The sequence below is a fragment of the Cherax quadricarinatus genome, chromosome 20 (assembly GCF_038502225.1).
Source record: "Cherax quadricarinatus isolate ZL_2023a chromosome 20, ASM3850222v1, whole genome shotgun sequence".
In the NCBI taxonomy this organism is placed as follows: Eukaryota; Metazoa; Arthropoda; class Malacostraca; order Decapoda; family Parastacidae; genus Cherax; species Cherax quadricarinatus.
The window spans coordinates 8,085,287-8,106,756 of record NC_091311.1 but is presented as its reverse complement, the minus strand read 5'-3'; the positions used below and the strand labels follow the sequence as shown (position 1 = coordinate 8,106,756).

Here is a 21,470-nt window from a genome sequence, read left to right as displayed (position 1 = left end):
CTGCACACTTCATACTGCACACTTCATACTGCACACTTCATACTGCACACTTCATACTGCACACTTCATACTGCACACTTCATACTGCACACTTCATACTGCACACTTCATACTGCACACTTCATACTGCACACTTCGTACTTTGCACTTCATACTGTTCTGGTGTTTGCCGCATCATGTGCTCTTCTTCCCGTCGCTATTAGTGAAACTTACGCTCGATTTGTTAACACTAATAACGACTGTAGATAAATGGCTCAGAGAGCCGACAAGTTGATGTATGAGACACCTGTGCAGGACTTGGGCAACCGGGAGTGCAACGGACAAGTGATCTAGTAGACAGCAGCAACACACACAGCAAGAAGCATTCTTGATCTTTCCCAGCACTCGGGCTTAATCCCCAAAGCTAGGGGTGTGGCTCCAAAAGGATCCTCTAGTGCTTGCTGCCTTTGCACCTCCTGACATTGTCTGCTGCTATGCAGCTGCCACACCCTTCGAGCCCAGTGTTGGCGGGGTTTGTGGCAGTCTAAGGTGCCTAGCTTCTCCCTCTTAGCCTCTTGGGGGCGGGGAATGGGGCTAGGCCTTAGGACAGCTAGTCCCAGAAGATGAGGAGGTGCCTCCTCCCATGGCAGACATTGGTCTGAGACACTCCCACGACAGAGAGCCAAGGCGGAGCCATCTCTTGGAAAAGGCCGGGGACGATTGATTATACCGGCGAATCAAGTACCTACCTACCTACCTACTAAGGTATCTTTATTGTGAAAACGTTTCACAAGCCACTGGCTTCCCCTGGCTTGTGTTAACACAAGTGTGTCATTCATTAATTAACTAATACTGATTTTGCCTGGGCTTTGTTTCTGAAGATGCTCGTCTCTCTTCATAAATACTTTAATCTAACCTTGGTTATCTCCTGACACCTCTTTGCTCTAACCTGGTTTCTGACTTTCAAACTTTCTTTCTTCCTTAATGGAGACTTAATGGTCGGACCGAGTAGCTAATCCATTTCCCTTTTGTTGGTTAGCTGTTAAGCCCAATGTTTCGTATTGTGCGATCTTTAAATCTGCTAAAGTATTATATTCTAATGCAATACTAAATGAATCTATACCACTGGTTACCAATTTATCGACTATCAGACAATGTCCAATCAAAACTACTTTAAGGTCACTTTTTTTTTATATCTCCCCGTCGTACGTTGATGTTAGGGTCAGTGACTTTGTCTCGCGATTGACTCAATCCTTCATGTTTATGGTACACACTCCGTCTGCTCCTGAGGTTATGGTACAGACTCCATCTGCTCCTGAGGTTATGGTACAGACTCCATCTGCTCCTGAGGTTATGGTACAGATTCCATCTGTTCCTGAGGTTATGGTACAGACTCCATCTATACCTGAGGTTATGGTACAGACTCCATCTACACCTGAGGTTATGGTACAGACTCCATCTGTTCCTTAGGTTATGGTACAGACTCCATCTGTTCCTTAGGTTATGGTACAGACTCCATCTGTACCTGAGGTTATGGTACAGGCTCCATCTGTTCCTTAGGTTATGGTACAGACTCCATCTGTACCTGAGGTTATGGTACAGACTCCATCTGTACCTGAGGTTATGGTACAGACTCCATCTGTACCTGAGGTTATGGTACAGACTCCATCTGTACCTGAGGTTATGGTACAGACTCCGTCTGTATCATAATCTCAGGCCTACTTACCGAAATCACCAACCATACTTTATCACTGAGCAGTTGATATTTGCCTGACATTTCTAAAGAAGTCAGCACATGTATCCGCTTGCCTGTCTTATTAGCTGAAGTCTCGAGGTGTGATGCTTCTCTGAAATTTTTACTGAAGTCACAGCGTATGATGCGACTGAATCAAATCCAGTCGTGTTAAAAACTTTACATATTTCTTAATCTTTCTTCATACTGCTGAAGGGCTGCTGATCCAAAGAATTGAAATATCTTTCCCTTTCCTCGGATCAAATCTGATTTCTTTCCATTCAAAAATCGCTGCACTACCATGAAAGATTTTAATCTTTCTCAGTTTCCAATATGATCAGTGTTGCTTCAGTGACTTTTACAGTGTTGCTTCAGTGATTAATACAGAGTGTTGCTTCAGTTACTTATACAGTGTTGCTTCAGTGATTAATAGAATGTTGATTCAGTGACTAATACAAAATGTTGCTTCAGTGACTAATACAAAGTGTTGCTTCAGTGGCCAATACAGAAAGTTGCTTCAGTGGCTAGTACAGAAAGTTGATTCAGTGGCTATACACAGAGCTTCTTCAGTAACTAATATAGTATCCTGCACTCAGCTCACACAGTGAGTGTCTGTGGTTCAGTCTCCGGAACGGGTGGAAACGCTGGGCATGTTTCCTTACACCTGCTGCCACTGTTCACCTAGCAATAAGTAAGTATCTGGGTGTCAGTCATTTTACACCTGCTGTCATTGCTCACCTAGTAGTAAGTAGGTACCTGGGTATTAGTCGACTTTTTTGGGAGGTACATACCTTAGATAGAGCTGGGCTTTGAAATGAGCTGAGGCAGGATAACAGCTCTTAACCGGTAAAATTGATGTGTTTAAAAGAAAAAAAAAAGTGTTTCCGGGAGTACTAGATTTCCGTGATTACTAGGCTTCCGTGACTACTAGGCTTCCGTGACTACTAGGCTTCCGTGACTACTAGGCTTCCGTGACTACTAGGCTTCCGTGACTACTAGGCTACCATGACTACTAGGCTTCCGTGACTACTAGGTTTCAATGAGTATTAGGCTTCCTGACTACCTTATAGAGGTGCTTCCACTGACGACCCTTTGTTGGTGCTTCTGTGACCTCATGCGTTTTGGTGACACGAGCAAGTCTGGAATACATAACTTGGCTTCTAAACTGTTTGATATTCCTACCTTGTCTGCTGCTTGTTATTCCTACCTTGTTTGCTGCTTAATATTCCTACCTTGTCTGCTGCTTGATATTCCTACTTTGTCTGCTGCTTGATATTCCTACCTTGTCTGTTGCTTGATATTCCTACCTTGTCTGCTGCTTGATATTCCTACCTTGTTTGCTTCTTGATATTCCTACCTTGTCTGCTGCTTGATATTCCTACCTTGTTTGCTGCTTGATATTCCTAATTTGTCTGCTGCTTGATATTCCTACCTTGTCTGCTACTTGATATTCCTACCTTGTTTGTTGCTTGATATTCCTGTCTTGTTTGCTGCTTGATATTCCTACTTTGTCTGCTGATGGATATTCCTACCTTGTCTGCTGCTTGATATTCCTACCTTGTCTGCTGCTTGATATTCCTACCTTGTCTGCTGCTTGATATTCCTACCCCGTCTGCTGCTTGATATTCTTACCTTGTCTGCTGCTTGATATTCCTACCTTGTCTGCTGCTTGATATTCCTACCTTGTCTGCTGCTTGATATTCCTACCCTGTCTGCTGCTTGATATTCCTATCTTGTCTGCTGCTTGATATTCGTACTTTGTCTGCTGCTTGATATTCGTACTTTGTCTGCTGTTTGATATTCCTACCTTGTCTGCTGCTTGATATTCCTATCTTGTCTGCTGCTTGATATTCCTACCTTGTCTTCTGCTTGGTATTCCTGCCCTGTCTGCTGCTTGATATTCCTTTCTTGTCTGCTGCTTGATATTCCTACCTTGTCTGCTGCTTGATATTCCTATCTTGTCTGCTGCTTGATATCCCTACTTTGTCTGCTGCTTGATATTCCTACCTTGTTTGCTGCTTGATATTCCTGTCTTGTCTGCTGCTTGATATTTTTACCTTGTCTGCTGCTTGATATTCCTAACTTGTTTGCTGCTTGATATTCCTACTTTGTCTGCCACTTGATATTTCTACTTAGTCTGCTGCTTGATATTCCTAACTTGTCTGCTGCTTGATATTCCTACCTTATCTGCTGCTTGATATTCCTTCGTTGTCTGCTGCTTGATATTCCTACCCTGTCTGCTGCTTGATATTCCTACTTTGTCTGCTGCTTGATATTCCTACTTTGTCTGCTGCTTGATATTTCTACCTTGTCTGCTGCTTGATATTCATACTTTGTCTGCTGCTTGATATTCCTACTTTGTCTGCTGCTTGATATTCCTACTTTGTCTGCTGCTTGATATTTCTACCTTGTCTGCTGCTTGATATTCCTACTTTGTCTGCTGCTTGATATTCCTACTTTGTCTGCTGCTTGATATTCCTACTTTGTCTGCTACTTGATATTCGTACTTTGTCTGCTGTTTGATATTCCTACCTTGTCTGCTGCTTGATATTCCTACCTTGTCTGCTGCTTGATATTCCTACCTTGTCTTCTGCTTGGTATTCCTGCCTTGTCTGCTGCTTGATATTCCTACCCTGTCTGCTGCTTGATATTCCTACCCTGTCTGCTGCTTGATATTCTTACCTTGTCTGCTGCTTGATATTCCTACCCTGTCTGCTGCTTGATATTCTTACCTTGACTGCTGCTTGATATTCCTACCTTGTCTTCTGCTTGGTATTCCTGCCTTGTCTGCTGTTTGATATTCCTACCCTGTCTGCTGCTTGATATTCCTACCCTGTCTGCTGCTTGATATTCTTACCTTGTCTGCTGCTTGATATTCCTACCCTGTCTGCTGCTTGATATTCTTACACTGTCTACTGCTTGATATTCCTACCTTGTCTTCTGCTTGGTATTCCTGCCTTGTCTGCTGCTTGATATTCCTACCCTGTCTGCTGCTTGATATTCCTACCCTGTCTGCTGCTTGATATTCTTACCTTGTCTGCTGCTTGATATTCCTACCCTGTCTGCTGCTTGATATTCTTACCTTGTCTGCTGCTTGATATTCCTACTTTGTCTGCTGCTTGATATTCCTACCTCGTTTGCTGCTTGATATTCCTGTCTTGTCTGCTGCTTGATATTCCTACCTTGTCTGCTGCTTGATATTCCTACCCTGTCTGCTGCTTGATATTCCTTTCTTGTCTGCTGCTTGATATTCCTACCTTGTCTGCTGCTTGATATTCCTATCTTGTCTGCTGCTTGATATCCCTACTATGTCTGCTGCTTGATATTCCTACCTTGTTTGCTGCTTGATATTCCTGTCTTGTCTGCTGCTTGATATTTTTACCTTGTCTGCTGCTTGATATTCCTAACTTGTTTGCTGCTTGATATTCCTACTTTGTCTGCCATTTGATATTTCTACTTAGTCTGCTGCTTGATATTCCTAACTTGTCTGCTGCTTGATATTCCTACCTTATCTGCTGCTCGATATTCCTACCTTGTCTGCTGATTGATATTCCTACCTTGTCTGCTGCTTGATTTTCCTACCTTGTCTGCTGCTTGATACTCCTACCTTTTCTGCTGCTTGATATTCCTGTCTTGTCTGCTGCTTGATATTCCTACCTTGTCTGCTGCTTGATATTCCTACCCTGTCTGCTGCTTGATATTCCTACATTGTCTGCTGCTTGATATTCCTACTTTGTCTGCTGCTTGATATTCCTGTCTTGTCTGCTGCTTGATATTCCTACCTTGTCTGCTGCTTGATATTCCTTCGTTGTCTGCTTCTTGATATTCCTACACTGTCTGCTGCTTGATATTCCTACTTTGTCTGCTGCTTGATATTCCTACTTTGTCTGCTGCTTGACATTCGTACTTTGTCTGCTGTTTGATATTCCTACCTTGTCTGCTACTTGATATTCCTACCTTGCATGCTGCTTGATATTCCTACCCTGTCTGCTGCTTGATATTCCTACGTTGTTTGCTGCTTGATATTCCTACTTTGTCTGCTGCTTGATATTCGTACTTTGTCTGCTGTTTGATATTCCTACCTTGTCTGCTACTTGATATTCCTACCTTGTCTGCTGCTTGATATTCCTACCCTGTCTGCTGCTTGATATTCTTACCTTGTCTGCTGCTTGATATTCCTACCTTGTCTGTTGCTTGATATTCCTACTTTGTCTGCTGCTTGATATTCCTACCTCGTTTGCTGCTTGATATTCCAGTCTTGTCTGCTGCTTGATATTCCTACCTTGTCTGCTGCTTGATATTCCTACCCTGTCTGCTGCTTGATATTCCTATCTTGTCTGCTGCTTGATATTCCTACCTTGTCTGCTGCTTGATATTCCTATCTTGTCTGCTGCTTGATATTCCTACTTTGTCTGCTGCTTGATATTCCTACCTTGTTTGCTGCTTGATATTCCTGTCTTGTCTGCTGCTTGATATTCCTACCTTGTCTGCTGCTTGATATTCCTACCCTGTCTGCTGCTTGATATTCCTATCTTGTCTGCTGCTTGATATTCCTACTTTGTCTGCTGCTTGATATTTCTACCTTGTCTGCTGCTTGATATTCCTAACTTGTCTGCTGCTTGATATTCCTACTTTATCTGCCACTTGATATTTCTACTTAGTCTGCTGCTTGATATTCCTTCCTTGTCTGCTGCTTGATATTCCTAACTTGACTGCTGCTTGATATTCCTACCTTATCTGCTGCTTGATATTCTTACCTTGTCTGCTGCTTGATATTCCTACCTTGTCTGCTGCTTGATATTCCTACCTTGTTTGCTGCTTGATATTCCTACCTTGTCTGCTGCTTGATATTCCTACCTTGTCTGCTGCTTGATATTCCTGTCTTGTCTGCTGCTTGATATTCCTACCTTGTCTGCTGCTTGATATTCCTACCCTGTCTGCTGCTTGATATTCCTACCTTGTCTGCTGCTTGATATTCCTACTTTGTCTGCTGCTTGATATTCCTGTCTTGTCTGCTGCTTGATATTCCTACCTTGTCTGCTGCTTGATATTCCTTCGTTGTCAGCTGTTTGATAATCCTACCCTGTCTGCTGCTTGATATTCCTACTTTGTCTGCTGCTTGATATTCCTACTTTGTCTGCTGCTTGATATTCCTACTTTGTCTGCTGCTTGACATTTGTACTTTGTCTGCTGTTTGATATTCCTACTTTGTCTGCTGCTTGATATTCCTTCTTTGTCTTCTGCTTGGTAGTCCTGCATTGTCTGCTGCTTGATATTCCTACCCTGTCTGCTGCTTGATATTCTTACCTTGTCTGCTCCTTGATATTCCTACTTTGTCTGCTGCTTGATATTCCTACCTTGTTTGCTGCTTGATATTCCTTTCTTGTCTGCTGCTTGATATTCCTACCTTGTCTGCTGCTTGATATTCCTGCCCTGTCTGCTGCTTGATATTCCTACCTTGTCTGCTGCTTGATATTCCTACTTTGTCTGCTGCTTGTTATTCCTACTTTGTCTGCTGCTTGATATTCCTAACTTGTCTGCTGCTTGATATTCCTACCCTGTCTGCTACTTGATATTCCTACCTTGTCTGCTGCTTGATATTCCTACCTTGTCTGCTGCTTGATATTCCTACCCTGTCTGCTGCTTGATATTCCTACCTTGTCTGCTGCTTGATATTCCTACCCTCTCTGCTGCTTGATATTCCTACCTTGCCTGCTGCTTGATATTCCTACCCTGTCTGCTGCTTGATATTCCTACCTTGTCTGCTGCTTAATATTCCTACCTTGTCTGCTGCTTAATATTCCTACCATGTCTGCTGCTTGATATTCCTACCTTGTTTGCTGCTTGATATTCCTACCTTGTCTGCTGCTTGATATTCCTACCTTGTCTGCTGCTTAATATTCCTGTCTTGTCTGCTGCTTGATATTCCTATCTTGTCTGCTGCTTGATATTCCTGTCTTGTCTGCTGCTTGATATTTTTACCTTGTCTGCTGCTTGATATTCCTAACTTGTTTGCTGCTTGATATTCCTACTTTGTCTGCCACTTGATATTTCTACTTAGTCTGCTGCTTGATATTTCTAACTTCTCTGCTGCTTGATATTCCTACCTTATCTGCTGCTCGATATTCCTACCTTGTCTGCTGCTTGATATTCCTACCTTGTCTGCTGCTTGATATTCCTACCTTGTTTGCTGCTTGATTTTCCTACCTTGTCTGCTGCTTGATATTCCTACCTTGTTTGCTGCTTGATTTTCCTACCTTGTCTGCTGCTTGATATTCCTACCTTTTCTGCTGCTTGATATTCCTGTCTTGTCTGCTGCTTGATATTCCTACCTTGTCTGCTGCTTGATATTCCTACCTTGTCTGCTGCTTGATATTCCTACCTTGTCTGCTGCTTGATATTCCTACTTTGTCTGCTGCTTGATATTCCTGTCTTGTCTGCAGCTTGATATTCCTACCTTGTCTGCTGCTTGATATTCCTACTTTGTCTGCTGCTTGATATTCCTACTTTGTCTGGTGCTTGACATTCGTACTTTGTCTGCTGTTTGATATTCCTACCTTGTCTGCTGCTTGATATTCCTACCTTGTCTGCTGCTTGATATTCCTACCCCGTCTGCTGCTTGATATTCTTACCTTGTCTGCTGCTTGATATTCCTACCTTGTCTGCTGCTTGATATTCCTACCTTGTCTGCTGCTTGATATTCCTACCCTGTCTGCTGCTTGATATTCCTATCTTGTCTGCTGCTTGATATTCCTACCTTGTCTGCTGCTTGATATTCCTATCTTGTCTGCTGCTTGATATTCCTACTTTGTCTGCTGCTTGATATTCCTTCCTTGTTTGCTGCTTGATATTCCTGTCTTGTCTGCTGCTTGATATTCCTACCTTGTCTGCTGCTTGATATTCCTACCTTGTCTGCTGCTTGATATTCCTATCTTGTCTGCTGCTTGATATTCCTACTTTGTCTGCTGCTTGATATTCCTACCTTGTTTGCTGCTTGATATTCCTGTCTTGTCTGCTGCTTGATATTCCTACCTTTTTTGCTGCTTGATATTCCTACCCTGTCTGCTGCTTGATATTCCTAACTTGTCTGCTGCTTGATATTCCTACTTTGTCTGCCACTTGATATTTCTACTTAGTCTGCTGCTTGATATTCCTACCTTGTCTGCTGATTGATATTCCTACCCTGCCTGCTGCATGACATTCCTACCTTGACTGCTGCTTGATATTCCTACCTTGTCTGCTGCTTGATATTCCTACCTTGTCTGCTGTTTAATATTCCTAGCTTGTCTGCTGATTGATATTCCTACCTTGCCTGCTGCATGATATTCCTACCTTGTCTGCTGCTTAATATTTCTACCTTGTCTGCTGCTTGATATTCCTACCTTGCCTGATGCTTGATATTCCTACCTTGTCTGCTGCTTGATATTCCTACATTGCCTGCTGCTTGATATTCCTACCCTGTCTGCTGCTTGATATTCCTACCTTGTCTGCTGCTTGATATTCCTACCTTGTCTGCTGCTTAATATTTCTACCTTGTCTGCTGCTTGATATTCCTACCTTGCCTGCTGCTTGATATTCCTACCTTGCCTGCTGCTTGATTTTCCTACCTTGTCTGCTGCTTAATATTCCTACCATGTCTGCTGCTCGATATTCCTACCTTGCCTGCTACTTGATATTCCTACCTTGTCTGCTGCTTAATATTCCTACCTTGTCTGCTGCTTAATATTCCTACCATGTCTGCTGCTCGATATTCCTACCTTGCCTGCTACTTGATATTCCTACCTTGCCTGCTACTTGATATTCCTACCTTGTCTGCTGCTTGATATTCCTACCATGTCTGCTACTTGATATTCCTTCCATGTCTGCTGCTCGATATTCCTACCTTGCCTGCTACTTAATATTCCTACCTTGTCTGCTGCTTAATATTCCTACCTTGTCTGCTGTTCGACATCAACAGTCTGCTTAATCTTGATCATGTATACAAAGAAATTGTCATTTATGTATTCATAATATGTATAATAATATAATTAACAATATGAAGCTTGGATAAGTAACTTCCACAAATTATTTATCTGGCTTAGTAGACGGTGTATGAGGCCTGCAGTCCTCCTTACGCTCATTGTTCCAGACAATGGAGCAGAAGCCTTCTCCAGTTTGAGGGACTGACTGCCTCAAAATTACGTCTTCGAGGAAGGTGGACTGTATACATTGTCTTTACATCTCTACTGCTTCTGCTGTCTCCTCTGTAATCGACTGAAGAAGGTCATTGTGTAGGCGAAACGTGTAGGAATGAAGATACCTAACTGTTGAACATGTGTCTTACCTATCAACTCCGTATTCTCTGTGACCCTTCGTAGGTATACTGGAATATCTTCACCTGCATTGATGTACCTCATTCGTACGGAAATAGCTTTGAGGTTGTACGTTCTTAATAAAAATATCGGATCACCAAACCACACCTCAGGCGGGGAGAGAACCCGCGGTCAGAGAGTCATAAAACTCCATACCGATGCGTTAACCACTGGGCCAGCTGGCTATAATAAGATTCATCCAACAAGGTATATTTATACACCATAGGAAGGTTAGCAGGGTTAGCGGGTTCTATCCCCCTCCGTGGTACGGTTTGTTTGCAATCTTGTAATTACGATTTCGTAAGTCATGATATCGGTTCAACACTTCGAGAAAAGTGGCAAAGTGTCACCTACACACTTCATTAACAACATGTATCCTTCTAAGCAGGACACACCGAGCAGATGAGGCTTTCTGAAGTTATCTCTTGGAAACGAATTACGGGAATGATCGATATAAAACTGAAAAGAAGACAGCCGTGCTTGTCACTTGTTCCACGAAGCATCAGCACGTAATTGCTGACCAGAGTTAAATATTTCAAGCCAATTAGGCATTATGTAGTTACAACGAAAGTTCAAGGTAGGCGAGTGCACTGTACCTATTAATATAATGGGTCTAGTACCATGTTTTTAAAGGTTCACTAAATTCAAGAAAATTAAAACAAAAAGTATAAAAACGCGAGTTTTTATTCAGTTCTATTAACAATTCACTACAAGCACTTTATTTTGCGTTTTTAATTCAATCCAATTTAGTAAAAATTAATAACAAAAAATATTTGCAATTATTGTAATTGGAACTGCTGTTACAGTTACATTTTATGGGAAAAATAAGTTCAATCATATTATTTTTTTCTAAGTAACATTTATGTATATTTTAGCTAAAAATTTAAGTTTGGTAGAAAATTTTTGAAACCGCAGTAAACCATCGAAATATGCATGAAAATAAGCTTTTAGCTCATTATTCTATATTTTTTAATCTGAAGTTTAAAGTTTGTAAAGTTAACAATGAGAGCCAAGATTTCTTTTAATGAAGTTCATCATCAATACTGAACGTTTGAACACTATCAGAAGAGTCGTCCTCCAGGAGTTACTCTGAGTCCAACGATTCCACGCATTTTTAATAAAAAAAAATTAAAATTTCAAATTTGCACCTAAACAGCCTAAACCTAGTGTCTGGTGAAATATATCAGAAAAATTGACAACTTAAAGCCTATACAACATTATTTTGGTATTGATTGATTATCACTTTCATTAATTACTAAACAAAGTAGTCAAAATGTGACTTACACAGCTCAGTAACCATGCAAACTTTACTTTCAGTAAACCACACCTGGACTGGAAATTTGAAGCCGATCAGAAGTGGCATTCTCCAGTTAACGCAGAGATTCGGAATTATTCTGAGAAACATATCTGGTGCATTGACAAATTTTCCCGTTCACTAATGGGTAATATCTTGGCCTTAAGAAACATCAGCCATTAAATACTGCAGCCTTTCTGAAGAGGAATACTCATATATATTTAGTTATTTAACAGGAATGAGATGTTCACCAGCACTTTGGAGTTTTATTCTCCGCCATCATCTAGATAGGAATTTGTTTTTTTAGTGTTTTAGGCTGCACTGAAGAGGGTTTTCAAAGTTATTGGAGCCATTCCAGGATGCTGGGAATGAGTTCAACAATTTTAGTCGTAGGGCACATGCCTATGTCAGATGTTTCAAGAATTTTGTCCTCGTTACCGTACATTAGTGCTGATAACTTGAGACCAATCGGATATGTCCTTCTCATGTTATGAGAGAAATAAAAACGAAAAGTAACAGAAAAAAAAGAATTCCCCACCCCAAGAGAGTAGAATAATTTATATATATGAGGACAAGGTAGGTGTAGTGACCCTCCAAACACCGAAGAGAAACGAGGTAAACAAGGAGAGAAAACGTAATAAAAACGTCAAAGAGAGCCCCCAAAATACAGGAAGAATTGTATAACTGATGACGTTGAGAGCCGCGACCTGAAGAAGACAGATATAGACTGGCTCACTCAAACACTCGCAAACAGGTCAACTATAATAAGACAGCCTCTTCCTTACAGGGTTTATTGAAGATGTTAGTGGTAATGTCGTTGTTGGGTGGAGGTAGTGGTGTTGTTGGGTGGTAGTGGTGGTTGTCGTGTTGGATAGTGGTGAGTGGTGTTGTTGGGTGGTGATGTTATTGTTGTTGATGGTAGTGTTGGTGGTGGTGATGATGACGCTGTCAGATGGTGACGGTGTTTGTGGTGCTGGTGCTGCTGTTGTTGTTATTGGTGGTGGTGATGGTGGTGATGATGACGTTGTTGGATGGTGGTGGTGGTGGTGGTGGTGTTGCTGTTGTTGTTGGTAGTGGTGGTATTGGTTTTTGGTGGTGATTGTGATTGGGTGGTGATGGTGGTGTTGTTGGGTGGTGGTGGCATTGTATAATGATGATTGGTGTTGTTGAGTGGTGGTGATTGGTATTATTGGGTGGTAGTGATGGTGTTGCTGGGTAGTGGTGGTGATGTTGTTAGGTGGTGATGTTGCAAAGTGGTGTTGGGTGGTGCTGGTGATAATGGTAGTAGTAGTGATATTGTTGGTGGGTGTGGATGGGTGTGGATGGGTGTGGATGGGTGTGGATGGGTGTGGGTGGGTGTGGGTGGGGGTGGTGATGACGGTGAATGTTGCTACAAAATGCGAAATCTGCAGAGATTACTACGTCAGCATACTGATCTCCGTCTAGCATCCAGCAACAGTTTGTCAGAGTATAATCACAGTCAGTCATCCTTTAAAATTATGAGGCTTTTCATTAGCGCTTTGAGATTACATTAGATATATACCAAATAAATAAGAGTTTAGATCTTTAATAACAATGTGTCTAGGTGGAAATAATTACAGTTAATATTACTGGTATAATTAAGGAGATAACCTCCTACACTATTTTTGAAGAATAACTTGTTATATTTATATTTATTTACTCTGTACTTTATAAATGGTGTTATAGACACTTTGAAAGGCAATAAATGACATGGCCATGCACTCTGCCTCAGGCCTAGACTCATCCAACTTCGTGTTCATCAACAACTGCAAAATTGGTACCTGGATGTTAGTGAACTGGTGTGGGTCGCATCCTGGGGACAAAATTGATCTAATTGGCCCGAAATACTTTGCATAACAAGGGGTTTTCTATATGTCGTACATTGGTTTGTAGAAATAAAGATTATTGTTATTATTATTATTATTATTATTATTATTATTATTATTATATTATTATTATTATTATTATTATTATTATTCTCCTTAGAGGAGTAAATGACAAGGGGAGACATGATTAGTTGGTACGAAATCAATCTTAAGAGGAAGTGACTAGGGAGGTTGGGATAAACTGTTTACATTGGGAGAACCGGGATCAATGAAACACAGGTGACTTCTGAAAATGGAGAGGAACCATAAAGGTGAAAGCACCTCATTATTCTCAGAACGGCTGAATATCGGAATGGCTTGGATGAGGCAGAGGTGAATTTGAACTCAATACACAACTTCAATGGTAGGTATGATAAGTCCCAAGAAACCAGACGTTAGAAAAGCCGTTCAAAGTAGTGAAGACTGTGGGGCCTGGTTAGCGCACACACACACACACACACACACACACACACACACACACACACACACACACACACACACACACACACACACACACACACACACACACACACACACACACACACACACACACACACACACACACACACACACACACACACACACACACACACACGCATACACACACACATACACATACACAGGGTGATAGGTCGAATGCTGAGGCACAACAAGGCTATCAAGAGCCACTGGAAAAATCAAGGGAGAAACTGACCACATACAGGCAGGATCCAGAGTCACAGAGGGTGAGGCAATGGGAGGAAGAAAGGGCAAAAATCAGTGTTTATCCATGGGCTTCAGGAGAGAGAGGAAAGGACACACACTGAAAGGCAGCAGGAAGAAAGAAAGGAGATTGAGAAAATCATCACGGAAATAGGTGAAGAGATGGACGAGATTGTAAATTTTCAGAGAATAGGGGGGTACTCGAAGGGGAGAAACCGACCAATCAAGCTGATTCTCAGGACGGAAACAGTGCGGAACAGGATCCTCCAAGAGAAACCCCGATTGAAATACTCGGAAGAGTACAAGAGGGTGTTCCTAGACAGAGACAGAACAAAATCAGAACGACAGCAGCTGAGGGAGAGGACAAAAAAGCGAAAGGAGCTAGGAAAAGAGACAAGGAGGGAACCAGCAGAGGTCAGTCAGAGCAGAACAGAACAGCAAGGGCAAGCACACACACAACTACTCTCAGAACCATACAACCTATCACACCATCCCAACACACACTACAATCCATACCCACAGCCTCCACCCAACACCGAGCTATAGAATCCCACAGTATGCCACCAGGTCTCCCACCCTCCCATCCCCCCAAACCACAGTGTTGGAAAGGAAACTGAAGGTATGGTACACAAACGCTGATGGAATAACAAATAAGTGGGAGGAGTGGCATGAAAGAGTCAAAGAAGCATCACCGGACATCATAGCTCTCACAGAAACCAAGCTTACAGGTATGATAACAGATGCCATCTTTCCAATGGGATACCAAATCCTGAGGAAAGACAGAGGGAACAGGGGGGGTGGAGGAGTGGCGTTGCTGATCAAAAATCGCTGGAATTTTGATGAGCTGGAGAGAGGAGACAGCAGAGAAGAAAGTGATTACATAGTGGGAACACTTCACTCTGGAGGTCCCAAGGTGGTAATAGCAGTGATGTATAACCCACCACAGAACAGCAGGAGGCCAAGGCAAGAGTACGACGAGAGCAATAGAGCGATGGTTGACACACTGGCTAGAGTGGCCAGAAGAACTCATGCATGCAGGGCAAAGCTCCTGATCATGGGTGACTTTAACCACAAGGAGATCGATTGGGAGAACTTGGACCCACATGGGGGCCAAGATACATGGAGGGCTAAGATGATGGAGGTGGTACTGGAAAACTTCATGTGCCAACACGTAAGGGACACTACAAGAGAGAGAGGAGAGGATGAACCAGCAAGGCTGGACTTAGTATTCACCTTGAGTAGTGCAGATATCGAAGACATCACATATGAAAGACCCCTTGGGGCCAGTGACCATGTGGTTTTAAGCTTCGAATACACAGTAGAGCTACAAGTGGAGGGAGAAGCAGGAAGGCCAGGACGAATGAAGCCAAACTACAAGAAAGGGGACTACACAGGAATGAGGAACTACCTGAACGGGGTTCAGTGGGACAGAGAAATGGCAGGGAAGCCAGTTAATGAGATGATGGAATATGTAGCAACAAAATGCAAGGAGGCTGAGGAGAGGTTTGTACCCAAGGGTAACAAGATTAATGAAAAAGCCAGGATGAGCCCATGGTTTACCCAAAGGTGCAGGGAGGCAAAAACCAAGTGTGCTAGGGAATGGAAGAAATATAGAAGGCAAAGGACCCAGGAGAATAAGGAGAACAGTCGTAGAGCCAGAAACGAATATGCACAGATAAGGAGGGAGGCCCAAAGACAATATGAAAATGACATAGCAGCGAAAGCCAAATCTGACCCGAAACTGTTGTACAGCCACATCAGGAGGAAAACAACAGTCAAGGACCAGGTAATCAGGCTAAGGAAGGAAGGAGGAGAGACAACAAGAAATGACCGTGAAGTATGTGAAGAACTCAACAAGAGATTCAAAGAAGTGTTCACAGAGGAGACAGAAGGGACTCCAGAAAGACGGAGAGGTGGGGCACACCACCATGTGCTGGACAAATTGCACACAACCGAGGAAGAAGTGAAGAGGCTTCTGAGTGAGCTAGATACCTCAAAGGCAATGGGGCCAGATAACATCTCCCCATGGGTATTGAGAGAGGGAGCAGAGGCGCTATGTGTACCCCTAACAACAATATTCAATACATCTATCGAAACAGGGAGATTGCCTGAGGCATGGAAGACAGCAAATGTAGTCCCAATCTTTAAAAAAGGAGACAGACATGAAGCATTAAACTACAGACCAGTGTCACTGACATGTATAGTATGCAAAATCATGGAGAAGATTATCAGGAGAAGAGTGGTGGAACACCTAGAAAGGAATGATCTCATCAACAGCAGCCAACATGGTTTCAGGGACGGGAAATCCTGTGTCACAAACCTACTGGAGTTCTATGACATGGTGACAGCAGTAAGACAAGAGAGAGAGGGGTGGGTGGATTGCATATTCTTGGACTGCAAGAAGGCGTATGACACAGTTCCACACAAGAGATTGGTGCAAAAACTGGAGGACCAAGCAGGGATAACAGGGAAGGCACTACAATGGATCAGGGAATACTTGTCAGGAAGACAGCAGCGAGTCATGGTACGTGGCGAGGTGTCAGAGTGGGCACCTGTGACCAGCGGGGTCCCACATGGGTTAGTTCTAGGACCAGTGCTGTTTCTGGTATTTGTGAACGACATGACGGAAGGAATAGACTCTGAGGTGTCCCTGTTTGCAGATGACGTGAAGTTGATGAGAAGAATTCACTCGATCGAAGACCAGGCAGAACTACAAAGGGATCTGGACAGGCTGCAGACCTGGTCCAGCAATTGGCTCCTGGAGTTCAATCCCACCAAGTGCAAAGTCATGAAGATTGGGGAAGGGCAAAGAAGACCGCAGACGGAGTACAGTCTAGGGGGCCAGAGACTACAAACCTCACTAAAGGAACAAGATCTTGGGGTGAGTATAACACCAGGCACATCTCCTGAAGTGCACATCAATCAAATAACTGCTGCAGCATATGGGCGCCTAGCAAACCTCAGAACAGCATTCCGACATCTTAATAAGGAATCGTTCAGGACCCTGTACACCGTGTACGTTAGGCCCATATTGGAGTATGCGGCACCAGTTTGGTACCCACACCTAGCCAAGCACGTAAAGAAAGTAGAGAAAGTGCAAAGGTTTGCAACAAGACTAGTCCCAGAGCTAAGAGGTATGTCCTACGAGGAGAGGTTAAGGGAAATCAACCTGACGACACTGGAGGACAGGAGAGATAGGGGGGACATGATAACGACATACAAAATACTGAGAGGAATTGACAAGGTGGACAAAGACAGGATGTTCCAGAGACTGGGCACAGTAACAAGGGGACACAGTTGGAAGTTGAAGACACAGATGAATCACAGGGATGTTAGGAAGTATTTCTTCAGCCACAGAGTAGTCAGTAAGTGGAATAGTTTGGGAAGCGATGTAGTGGAGGCAGGATCCATACATAGCTTTAAGCAGAGGTATGATAAAGCTCACGGCTCAGGGAGAGTGACCTAGTAGCGATCAGTGAAGAGGCGTGGCCAGGAGCTCAGACTCGACCCCCGCAACCTCAAATAGGTGAGTAAAACTAGGTGAGTACACACACACAAACACACACACACACACACACACACACCAGGAGCTAAGACTCGACCCCTGCAACCACAAATAGGTGAGTACACACACACACACACACACACACACACACACACACACACACACACACACACACACACACACACACATACACACATACACACACACAGTGACAATGCATTGAGAGTGTCTGGAAGTAAATTAGATATAAGGAAGGTAGTGGCACCAGACAAGATATTGCCCTGAATATTACGAGGAAGATTGAAACGGATAGAATGAATAGCATTAGAAGGAGATGGAGCAGCAGAAGGAGATAAGGAAGTTGTTCTCTAGTCTTAGAGTGATGATTAACTGGACCCAGGATGGTGGTAATGTGTGAAGGTGGGTGATGGGTATAACTGCGCCCAGGATGGTGGTAATGTGTGAAGGTGTGTGATGGGTATAACTGCTCCCAGGATGGTGGTAATGTGTGAAGGTGTGTGATGGGTATAACTGCGCCCAGGATGGTGGTAATGTGTGAAGGTGTGTGATGGGTATAACTGCGCCCAGGATGGTGGTAATGTGTGAAGGTGTGTGATGGGTATAACTGCGCCCAGGATGGTGGTAATGTGTGAAGGTGTGTGATGGGTATAACTGCGCCCAGGATGGTGGTAATGTGTGAAGGTGTGTGATGGGTATAACTGCGCCCAGGATGGTGGTAATGTGTGAAGGTGTGTGATGGGTATAACTGCGCCCAGGATGGTGGTAATGTGTGAAGGTGTGTGATGGGTATAACTGCGCCCAGGATGGTGGTAATGTGTGAAGGTGTGTGATGGGTATAACTGCGCCCAGGATGGTGGTAATGTGTGAAGGTGTGTGATGGGTATAACTGCGCCCAGGATGGTGGTAATGTGTGAAGGTGTGTGATGGGTATAACTGCGCCCAGGATGGTGGTAATGTGTGAAGGTGTGTGATGGGTATAACTGGGCCCAGGATGGTGGTAATGTGTGAAGGTGTGTGATGGGTATAACTGCGCCCAGGATGGTGGTAATGTGTGAAGGTGTGTGATGGGTATAACTGCGCCCAGGATGGTGGTAATGTGTGAAGGTGTGTGATGGGTATAACTGCGCCCAGGATGGTGGTAATGTGTGAAGGTGTGTGGTGGGTATAACTGCGCCCAGGATGGTGGTAATGTGTGAAGGTGTGTGATGGGTATAACTGCGCCCAGGATGGTGGTAATGTGTGAAGGTGTGTGATGGGTATAACTGGCCCAGGATGGTGGTAATGTGTGAAGGTGTGTGATGGGTATAACTGGCCCAGGATGGTGGTAATGTGTGAAGGTGTGTGATGGGTATAACTGGGCGCAGGATGGTGGTAATGTGTGAAGGTGGGTCATGGGTCTAACTGGACCCAGGATGGTGGTAATGTGTGAAGGTGTGTGATGGGTATAACTGGCCGAGGATGGTGGTAATGTGTGAAGGTGTGTGATGGGTATAACTGGGCCCAGGATGGTGGTAATGTGTGAAGGTGGGTGATGGGTCTAACTGGACCCAGGATGGTGGTAATGTGTGAAGGTGTGTGATGGGTATAACTGCGCCCAGGATGGTGGTAATGTGTGAAGGTGTGTGATGGGTATAACTGCGCCCAGGATGGTGGTAATGTGTGAAGGTGTGTGATGGGTATAACTGGCCCAGGATGGTGGTAATGTGTGAAGGTGTGTGATGGGTATAACTGGCCCAGGATGGTGGTAATGTGTGAAGGTGTGTGATGGGTATAACTGGGCGCAGGATGGTGGTAATGTGTGAAGGTGGGTGATGGGTCTAACTGGACCCAGGATGGTGGTAATGTGTGAAGGTGTGTGATGGGTATAACTGGCCCAGGATGGTGGTAATGTGTGAAGGTGTGTGATGGGTATAACTGGGCCCAGGATGGTGGTAATGTGTGAAGGTGGGTGATGGGTCTAACTGGACCCAGGATGGTGGTAATGTGTGAAGGTGTGTGATGGGTATAACTGGGCCCAGGATGGTGGTAATGTGTGAAGGTGTGTGATGGGTATAACTGGGCCAGGATGGTGGTAATGTGTGAAGGTGTGTGATGGGTATAACTGGGCCAGGATGGTGGTAATGTGTGAAGGTGGGTGATGGGTCTAACTGGACCCAGGATGGTGGTAATGTGTGAAGGTGTGTGATGGGTATAACTGGGCCCAGGATGGTGGTAATGTGTGAAGGTGTGTGATGGGTATAACTGGGCCAAAATGGTGGTAATGTGTGAAGGTGTGTGATGGGTATAACTGGGCCAGGATGGTGGTAATGTGTGAAGGTGGGTGATGGGTCTAACTGGACCCAGGATGGTGGTAATGTGTGAAGGTGTGTGATGGGTATAACTGCGCCCAGGATGGTGGTAATGTGTGAAGGTGTGTGATGGGTATAACTGGGCCAGGATGGTGGTAATGTGTGAAGGTGGGTGATGGGTATAACTGGACCCAGGATGGTGGTAATGTGTGAAGGTGTGTGATGGGTATAACTGGGCCCAGGATGGTGGTAATGTGTGAAGGTGTGTGATGGGTATAACTGGGCCAGGATGGTGGTAATGTGTGAAGGTGTGTGATGGGTATAACTATGCCAGGATGGTGGTAATGTGTGAAGGTGGGTGATGGGTATAACTGGGCAAGGATGGTGGTAATGTGTGAAGGTGGGTGATGGGTATAACTGGACCCAGGATGGTGGTAATGTGTGAAGGTGTGTGATGGGTCTAACTGGACCCAGGATGGTGGTAATGTGTGAAGGTGTGTGATGGGTATAACTGCGCCCAGGATGGTGGTAATGTGTGAAGGTGTGTGATGGGTCTAACTGGACCCAGGATGGTGGTAATGTGTGAAGGTGTGTGATGGGTATAACTGGGCCAAGGATGGTGGTAATGTGTGAAGGTGGGTGATGGGTATAACTGGACCCAGGATGGTGGTAATGTGTGAAGGTGTGTGATGGGTCTAACTGGACCCAGGATGGTGGTAATGTGTGAAGGTGTGTGATGGGTATAACTGGGCCCAGGATGGTGGTAATGTGTGAAGGTGTGTGATGGGTATAACTGGGCCCAGGATGGTGGTAATGTGTGAAGGTGTGTGATGGGTATAACTGGACCCAGGATGGTGGTAATGTGTGAAGGTGGGTGATGGGTATAACTGGGCCCAGGATGATGGTAATGTGTGAAGGTGGGTGATGGGTATAACTGGGCCCAGGATGGTGGTAATATGTGAAGGTGTGTGATGGGTATAACTGGACCCAGGATGGTGGTAATGTGTGAAGGTGGGTGATGGGTATAACTGGGCCCAGGATGATGGTAATGTGTGAAGGGGGTGATGGGTATAACTGGGCCCAGGATGGTGGTAATGTGTGAAGGTGGGTGATGGGTATAACTGGGCCCAGGATGGTGGTAATGTGTGAAGGTGGGTGATGGGTATAACTGGGCGCAGGATGATGGTAATGTGTGAAGGTGGGTGATGGGTATAACTGCGCCCAGGATGATGGTAATGTGGGAAGGTGGATGATGGGTATAATTGGGCCCAGGATGGTTGTAATGTGTGAAGGTGTGTGATGGGTATAACTGAGCCCAGGATGGTGGTAATGTGGGAAGGTGGGTGATGGGTATAACTTGGCCCAGGATGGTGATAATGTGGGAAGGTGGGTGATGGGTATAACTTGGCCCAGGATGGTGGTAATGTGTGAAGGTGGGTGATGGGTATAACTGAGCCCAGGATCGTGGTAGTGTGGGAAGGTGGCAGATGGGTATAACTTGGCCCAGGATGGGGGTAATGTGTGAATGTGGGTCATGAGTATAACTGGGCCCAGGATGGTGATAATGTGGGAAGGTGGGTGATGGGTATAACTGGGCCCAGGATGGTAGTAATGTGGGAAGGTGGGGGACGGGTATAACTGGGCCCTAGATGGTGGTAATGTGGGAAGGTGGGTGATGGGTATAACTGGGCCCAGGATGGTGGTAATGTGGG

At 44.3% G+C, this 21,470-nt stretch overlaps 1 protein-coding gene across 2 annotated transcripts in view; it reads right to left on the bottom strand.

Moving 5' to 3' along the window:
- Positions 1–21,470, bottom strand: part of nAChRbeta2 (nicotinic acetylcholine receptor beta2) — a 1,855,029-nt gene that overhangs the window by 1,749,866 nt on the left and 83,693 nt on the right. The window lies entirely within an intron of this gene.